This window comes from Centruroides sculpturatus, unplaced genomic scaffold (genome assembly GCF_000671375.1).
Source record: "Centruroides sculpturatus isolate CEXI.00-Female unplaced genomic scaffold, Cexi_2.0 scaffold946, whole genome shotgun sequence".
Taxonomy (NCBI): domain Eukaryota; kingdom Metazoa; phylum Arthropoda; class Arachnida; order Scorpiones; family Buthidae; genus Centruroides; species Centruroides sculpturatus.
The window spans coordinates 311,607-319,925 of record NW_019385130.1 but is presented as its reverse complement, the minus strand read 5'-3'; the positions used below and the strand labels follow the sequence as shown (position 1 = coordinate 319,925).

Sequence of the window (8,319 nt, the reverse complement as noted above, 5' to 3'; positions counted from 1 at the left end):
ACAAGTGATATGATATTCTTAGTACTGAGAGATTCTGCAGCAAATATGGTAGCTGGAATCGGGAATTACAACTTAAAGGCATTATCATGCTTTATTCATACACTGCAGCTGACACTAAACTAATACATATTTTCTCAACAAGATGTGAAAACTATAATCACAGTTAATAGAAATATTACCACACATTTTAATCATTCTGCTGTAGCTGTAAGCAAATTGGAAGATTTGCAAGACAAGTTATGTTTGTAGATACACAAATTAATTTAAGATGTTCCTAATCGCTGGAATTCTACATACTACAAGTTGCAAAGAAACTTAGAACAGCAAAAAGCCCTGGTCAGGCATGTATAGATAATAAAATTCCTACATTGAGCCCATACCAGTTATGTTTGTAGATACCAGTGGTCTTTCATTGAAAAAATTGTATCAATAAAAGAAATAATTTGAATTTTAAAATTTTTTGTAATATTCAGTTTGTCATGTAATAAATAATAAATATATAACAGAAATTTATTATTTTTTATTACTAGCCTTATATATAACATTCTAACAAAAATATTAAAATGCAAAATTGGCCGATTATTAAAACCGATTAATCGGGGAAAAGGCCGATATCGATTAATTGGGAAAATGTCTGATATGGCCGATTACCGATTACTTACCGATTAATCGGTGCATCCTTAGTTTTTTATTGTTAATATTTAATGTTTAATAATATTATTGGAAAGAGTTGGCAACACCAGGACGGTGGTGTTATGTTCCAAAAAAGGTGCAAGAACATAGCAGAATGCTCTTCCTATCGAATTCTTGTATATAGTCGATTTGTTGGTTTTGTGTGAATAAAATCAAAAAGACAGACTTGGTGAACTTCTCTTGGTTGGAGAACCTGGGAACCTGGCATACGAACAAGACGGTCGGGTGAGAGTTACGAAAATTAATTAATCATCACACCAGACAAGAATCGGCCTGACGCGACATAATGGTGCCCGAACAGGGACTCAGACTCAGGTTACCCAAAGCTATTGTATAGATAAATATTGTTCAATTGTTCTCCAACATTGTTTACATTTGGAAACACTCACTTAATGTAGAAAATGAGTGCAAATTGAAAGATTTGGTGGAAATACACCTCATTGCATTATTTCTATATGATCTTGAATTAAGGTTGTCTCTATGTCTATTTTTGTCTGCGTTTGCTATTTTGATCAATTAATAAGATTTATGTCATGGAGCCCTCAATCAGATTACGTGGATCCTACCGAGGTGCTTTTACAATGTTGGCCGACAAGGTGCAGGAGCTTTTGACGTCGAAAGTTGAAGATTTCGATTCGTGTGCTGGATTTTTGGCCCAGTTACAAGAAAAATATTCTAAAATAGAAACCATCGACAAAAAATTATTAGATAAGTTACAAAAGGATGAGAACTGTTCTCAACAGATGTTGAATGAAGAAATTGAGGGTATTGAGAATTACGATGGTACATTTGTAGACTTGAAAACAAGACTACAGCGCCGTTTGAATACATCAAAGGAGCTAGATGAAACACGAAGTGAAGGCGAAACTGGCTGTTCTAAGGGAAATTTTCAGCTACCAAAGATTGAATTTCAAAAATTTGATGGCAATTTGAAAAATTAACTTATCTTTTGGGGACTATTTAAGAAAATACATGAAGATCCCAATATTTCAGATTTGGATAAATTTCAATATCTCATTCAGTTGACTCTGAAGGGCTCAAGGGCCAGGAAAGTAATCGAATCGTTCCCCGTAACAGCCGACCATTACACGCAAGCAATTGAGTGTTTAAATTTGCGTTTCGAAAAGAAGATGTGCTCATCGAGGTTTACGTGAGAGAGCTCATGAGTATAGTGCTAAATAATGCGTTGGTGCAAGAGCACAAATTGCCAATTGTGAAACTTTATGATCGTATCGAGACACAACTGCGATCCCTTAAAATGCTTGGTGTTACTACGGATAAGTGTGCTTCAATGCTCTACCCTTTAGTTGAATCTAGCTTACTGACTGATCTTTTGAGAATTTGGGAAAGACACCTAAATTCGATTCTACTCAAGTCTGGAAGAGAAAATTTCAACAAATTAGAAACTCTGATGCAGTTTTTGCATAACGAAATTGAAAGTGAGGAGAAACTTTCCTTAGCCACAAGTGGGTTCGGCTTTCGGAACAAAACCAAGAAGGTTGTACAAGGTAAAATTAAGGCTACCTCTTCCTATAACAAGACTGCACCAACTGAAATGGAACTTTTGATTTCTGCTCAAGAGAAATTATTTAGGGATCAGCAGTGTGTATTCTGTGAGAAATCCCATGCTAGTGCTGAGTGCAGGAAGGCGGGAAATTTGACTTTAGATTAAAGGAAACAAATCCTTATAAAGCGATGAGCTTGTTTTAAATGCTTAAAACTGAATCACATATCTTCTTCATGTAGGGCAAAGTGTAGTTGTACAGTTTGTGGCAAACCGCATCACGTTCTTCTCTGTAGGAAAAGCCGAAAGGTATCTCCCAACATCACTTCTGTTCGTGAATGTGACGGCGCCTCCACAGTATGTGAGCAGGCATTGTCTAATGTGTCGTCAACTCCACGTGTCTTGCTACAGACTTTGGTTATGATTCTGAGGGAAGAGGAAAGGTGTCTCAAAATCCGTGCAATTATGGATACTGCCTCTCAGAGGTCATATATCTTGAACAGCACTGCAGAAAGAGTCGGTTACCTACCAATGAGATAAGAAAATCTGAAACATTCGTTGTTTGGAGGTTCTTGTACGGATATTTGCGAACACGATGTGTACAAGGTACACCTCTCGTGCATAGACAATAAGTATCGTTGTAATTTTGATGTCTTGGACCAATCGACCATTTGTTTAACCATGCCCCCAGTTACACAAGAACTGTGTAATGATGAATTGTCAAATATGGGGATATCCTTGAGCGATTGTCATGGTTTCATCGAACTGCTCATAGCTGCAGATGTTGCTGGCAAACTGATGACAGGAGGAATCCAGAGACTTAAATCGGGATTAACTGCTATTGAAACGAAATTGGGATGAACAATCTTCGGATGTGCAAAGTAGTATTCCGTACCAACTGAAGACTTGATTGTCACTTCAATGTTAATTGGAAATTTGCGAATTCCTGATCTTTGAGAATTAGATATTCTTGGAATAAAGGACTCTGCCGAAAAACAACTAAAGTAGGAACTGGAACAAGCATTTATCGAACATTTTGAAAAGACACTGAAGAGAGACAGTGATGGTCGGTATATGGTAATTTGCCTTGGTCGTCAAGCTTTACCAAATAATAAGGTTCTAGCTGAGCGAAGATTAAGATCAACAGTGAAGACTTTACAAAATAAGGGCCTGGTCGATGCCTATGAGGGAGTTTTCGAGCAATGGCTTGAAGAACAAATAATAGAAGTGAAAAACATTAAAGTGAAGGAGACCAACTGCCATTACCTTCCGATAGAGCTGTCATCAAAGAGCATTCCACGACGAAGATTCGTCCAGTCTTCGATGCCTCTGCTAAAGAAAGTGGCAATGTCTCATTAAATGGTTGTTTAGAAAAGGGTCCTAACTACATTGAACTAATACCCAGTATCCTGAATAAATTTCGACTATTTGAATTTGGAGTAATAGCTGACATTCGAAAGGCTTTTCTTCAGATAGAGATAAGTGAAGCGGATCGCAATTTTCTCAGATTCTTGTGGTGGGAGGGTGGCAACCCTGAGAAATTGAACGTTTTCAGACATCGCAGGGTAGTGTTTGGAGTAAATTTGAGTCCTTTTCTCCTGTGAGCCACTCTAAATTATCACTTAAACCATGTTCCAAATCATATGCAAGAAACAGCTTTAAAACTTAAGAAATCGATGTACGTTGATAACTGCGTTACGAGTTTTGAGTCCAAGAAGGAGCTGATGGATTTTATAAGGCAATCTAGAGAAATTATGAGTTTAGCATGCTTTGATTTAAGAGGTTGGGTATACAATGGTATACAAACAGAGACCTCACCGGTTTGCGACAGCGATGGGAGGACATTGGAAACTTTAGAAATCCAGCCCGATGAAATAGTCAATGTGCTAGGATTGAATTGGGATATTTCATAGGATGTTTTATACTGTAATGCAAACTTTAGAGTACCTAACGATGAAATTTTAACAAATAGAGTGGTTCTTGATTAGCGAGTCAACTATTTGATCCAATTGGATTCCTTTCTCCAGTGATGTTAATACCAAAACTTCTGATGCAAGAGTGTTGGAAAAGAAAGTTAACTTGAAACACTTCATTATCGCACGACTTAGAAAGAAGATTGTTAAGATGGATAAAAGAATTAAAATTTTTGAAAGAGGTGAAAATTCCTAGAAGGATAGTAAATGACTATTGTGCAGCTGTCCGATTTTCATTTTATGTATTTTGTGATACGTCACAGTACTCTCATGCCACTTGTATCTATCTCAGACTAGCAAGATGCTTGCAACGTAAAATGGCGGTTGATCCAGGCTCGTACTCGTGTTGCTCCTCTGAAGTCCATATCAGGCTTGAACTTTTAGCCTGTTTATTAGGTGTCAGAATGATGAACTCTATTAAAGGGGACTTTCCACTTGAACGAATCTCAACTCTTTATTGGACTGATTCCATGAATGTTTTTTATTAAATCAAGAATCAGGAATGTTGGGTTACGTTTGTTATGAATAGAGTAAATGAAATTAGATCTTTAAGTAGTCCAGATGTCTAGAATCATGTGCTAGGGCATTTAAACCCCGCAGACCTCCCATCACGGGGTTGTAATGCAAGAATTTTGGCCGAATCGCAATGGTGGGAGACACTTCAATTTCCAAGCTTGCCAGTAGAAGAATGGCCTGGGCAGAAAGAAATGCCAGACGTGGAGATAGAGAGCTCTGAAAAGAAAAAATCTGTGATTTCTGCGCTGGATGTAGAGAAAGCAAAAAGATTTTATGAGAATTGTTCTACTTACTGGAAAATATTACAAATAACGGCTTGGATATACCGGTTTGTCTCAAATCTCAAGAGACAATCTGTTAGAATGTCTGGAGGGCTTACAGTAAAAGAAATAAGGCACGCGGAATAAGTGTTATTGAAACTGATTCAAAAAGATAAATTTTCAAAGGGAACAAATAATACTTTGCGAAAAATTACACCCAGTGATGGACAAGGAAGGCTTTTTGAAAGTAAAGACTCTCGTATTCAGATGTAAAGATAGTGAAGATTTCCATTTACCCATTATCTTGCCTGGGATTCACTATATTGTACAGAAATTAATAGAGTTGAAACACAGAGAATTAAACCACGCTGGTGTTCAAATTTTAATGAATCATCTGCGCGAGAAATACTGGATACTAAGGTGCAGAAAATATATCTGGCTTATCACACTGCGATGCTCTAGGTGTCGAAGATGTGCTGTGTCTCCAGCCACTCTAAATCTCCGCCGTTGCCTGTGGATCGCATAAGAGATGCCGCACCATTCGAGATTATTGGAGTTTATTTAGATGGTCCACTGTACTTGAGGGATAAGCAGAAGTGTTAAGATTGTCCTGTATACCTGTACAGTGTACAGGGCTGTGCATCTCGAGTTGTTGACGTCTCTGTCAACGAAGGCGTTCCTGCAAACATTCAGACGATTTGTGGCAAAAAGTGGACGCCATTCTGTCATTTATAGTGATAACGGTACAAATTTTGTCGGTGCCGCCAAAATTTTCTCTGAGGCTGAACTTACAAAGATTAAAGATGAAATTCTTGTTCAGGACATTACCTGGAAGTTCATTTTTCCATCTTCGCCATGGTGGGGTGACTGGTAGGAAAGGTTGGTAAAATGTGTAAAGCAGATTATGAGGAGAATTTTGGGACGAGCTTCGTTATTATACGAAGAACTCTACACAATTATCTGTGAGGTAGAGGGTTTGATGAACTCTTGACCACTTACTACTCTCTCGGAAGATACTGAAGATTTAATTCCGTTGACTCTTAATATGTTTCTGCAAGGAGTAAATCCTTGCAGAAACATATTAAGGAAACTGGACTTCCCGATTTAGACCATATTGAAAAGGTCAATCTTGGGAAGAGATTCCGTTATTTATGCAAGTTAAGAAAAGATTTACGAAATAGATTTCGAATTGAGTACCTGGCGCAATTGCAAAACCCGAGGGGGATAGCCAAGGGCACTAAAATTATTGCTGTAGGAGATATCGTCTTGGTGGGCATGACAACCAAAAACGACTTGATCGGCCTCTGGCGAAAGTTGTCGAGATCTATCCAGGTAAAGATGGATTGGTAAGAGCAGCCAAAATAAAAACACAGGTTGGATTTTCATCTGTCCTGTTAGGAGATTGTACCCCTTGCAGATTTCTTCGGGGGATGAAAAGCATGCTATGCGAAAAGACTTTCGTGGCAAGACTGTAGACTACTGAAAACGATCGCGAGGGGGCCCATGATAAGTCCCGAATGACCTCTGCCGCTGCAGGAAGTGATGTTGTGATAAACTCATCTGAGAATTATCAAGTCTCAAAAAGAGGCAGAATCCTGAGGGCTCACTATCGGCTAGATTTATAAACTGATTCGAACTTATTCAATTTATACTGTATGTGTTTTGTCGGGTTTAAATTAAGATATAAGTTAGATTTGATTTTGACTGACAAAATCAAAGGTGGGAGGATGATCCGTCCATCCCGCTAGATGGCGGGCAATTTTAATGATTTTTTATTGTTAATATTTAATGTTTAATAATATTATTGGAAAGAGTTGGCAACACACAGGACGGTGGTGTTATGTTCCAAAAAAGGTGCGAGAACATAGCGGAATGCTCTTCCTATCGAATTCTTGTATATAGTCGATTTGTTGGTTTTTGTGTGAATAAAATCAAAAAGACGGACTTGGTGAACTTTTCTTGGTTGGAGATACGATGGGAACCTGGCATACGAACAAGACGGTCAGGTGAGTTACGAAAATTAATTAATCATCACACGAGACAAGAATCGGGCTGACGTGACATAAAGTTATTCGTTTAATAAATGCATTATCAACAGCTTTTTCATCAGGTTGAGATTCCGTTTCTTCGATTTTGTCGAATACAACAGATACTCTAACAGGTTTTTTTGGTGCATGAACTGTTCTCTGATAACTTGAAATTAGTTGACTTAATAATTTGACTTTACTATCGTCAGATATATCGGCACTCTCAAGTAATTCTTCAATATTATTACCAGTTATTATTTTAGGTTTTTGATATGCTGACAACAATTCAGGAAGGACAAAAACCATTTGCTTAACCATTAGATTTTTATTCCTATTGCCTTACCAATTAGTCCATTTGCCATAGACAATAACGGAGCCAGTAGAAGAGGAAGGAATCCATCCGATTGATTAACTAAAATATTTTTCTTACTATTTAAAAGAACATTATTTTTAACTTAATTTCCTGATAAATTTTTATATTTTTTGTAATTTACGAACATCAGCAGGTATATTTCCTCTCCGCAAATTATCACATATTTCACACAAAACTTTAATTTGATCGGGAGTAGCTTCTTTCAATATTGCTTTCACCAAATTCTTCCATTTTTTCTGCCGAGCGGCAGGCTATTTATTTAGTCCTAAAGTATATAAATAGGAAAGGTCATCATTTTTGTGTGATTTACACTGACTCAGTTAGTGTACTTCAGGCTTTGATCTCGTGTGAATTTAGTCCTCACTCCATAGTGATTAAAATTCGTAAACTATTTTGCCAACTTACTGCGAGTAATTTCTTTGTAAAATTTTGTTGGGTCCCAGGCCATGTAGGTATAAAAAAATGAAAAAGCTGACACAGCTGCAAAGTCACCTGGTCTTCCACAGCATACTATGCGTACTGAAGGAGGTTATGTGAAGCTAGTCGTTAAAAAACGATTAGCAGGGAGATGGCAAAATACGTGGAACGCACAAATCCACAATAAACTGCATGAGATCAAACCTATGATGGAAAATTGGACACACAAGCAATTTTATGACAGAGATCTGAAGTTATTATTACTCGTTTGAGAATTAGACATACCCGGTTGACTCATCAATATCTTTTGAAGATCAACCAGTATGTCAGTACTGCACTGTTAGTGTAAGTGTTAAACACATACTTTGCAACTGCGTTGCTTTTGATCAAAGTCGTAGACAGCATTTCGAAAATGCAAGTTTAGGAGAGATTTTAGGCCAGAGGCCAAATCTTGACAAAGTATTGAACTTTTTGAAAGTGAATAATATTTCTAAACATATTTAATTATTTATTTAACTTATATTTATATATACCTATTATCTATTTATTTATTCAT

At 37.2% G+C, this 8,319-nt stretch overlaps 2 pseudogenes; both read left to right on the top strand.

The window, feature by feature from the left end:
• The first annotated feature begins 1,436 nt into the window (after positions 1–1,436).
• LOC111635192 lies at positions 1,437–2,365 on the top strand (annotated as a pseudogene).
• A 513-nt stretch (positions 2,366–2,878) lies between these two features.
• Positions 2,879–6,429, top strand: LOC111635191 (annotated as a pseudogene).
• The last annotated feature ends 1,890 nt before the right edge of the window (positions 6,430–8,319 follow it).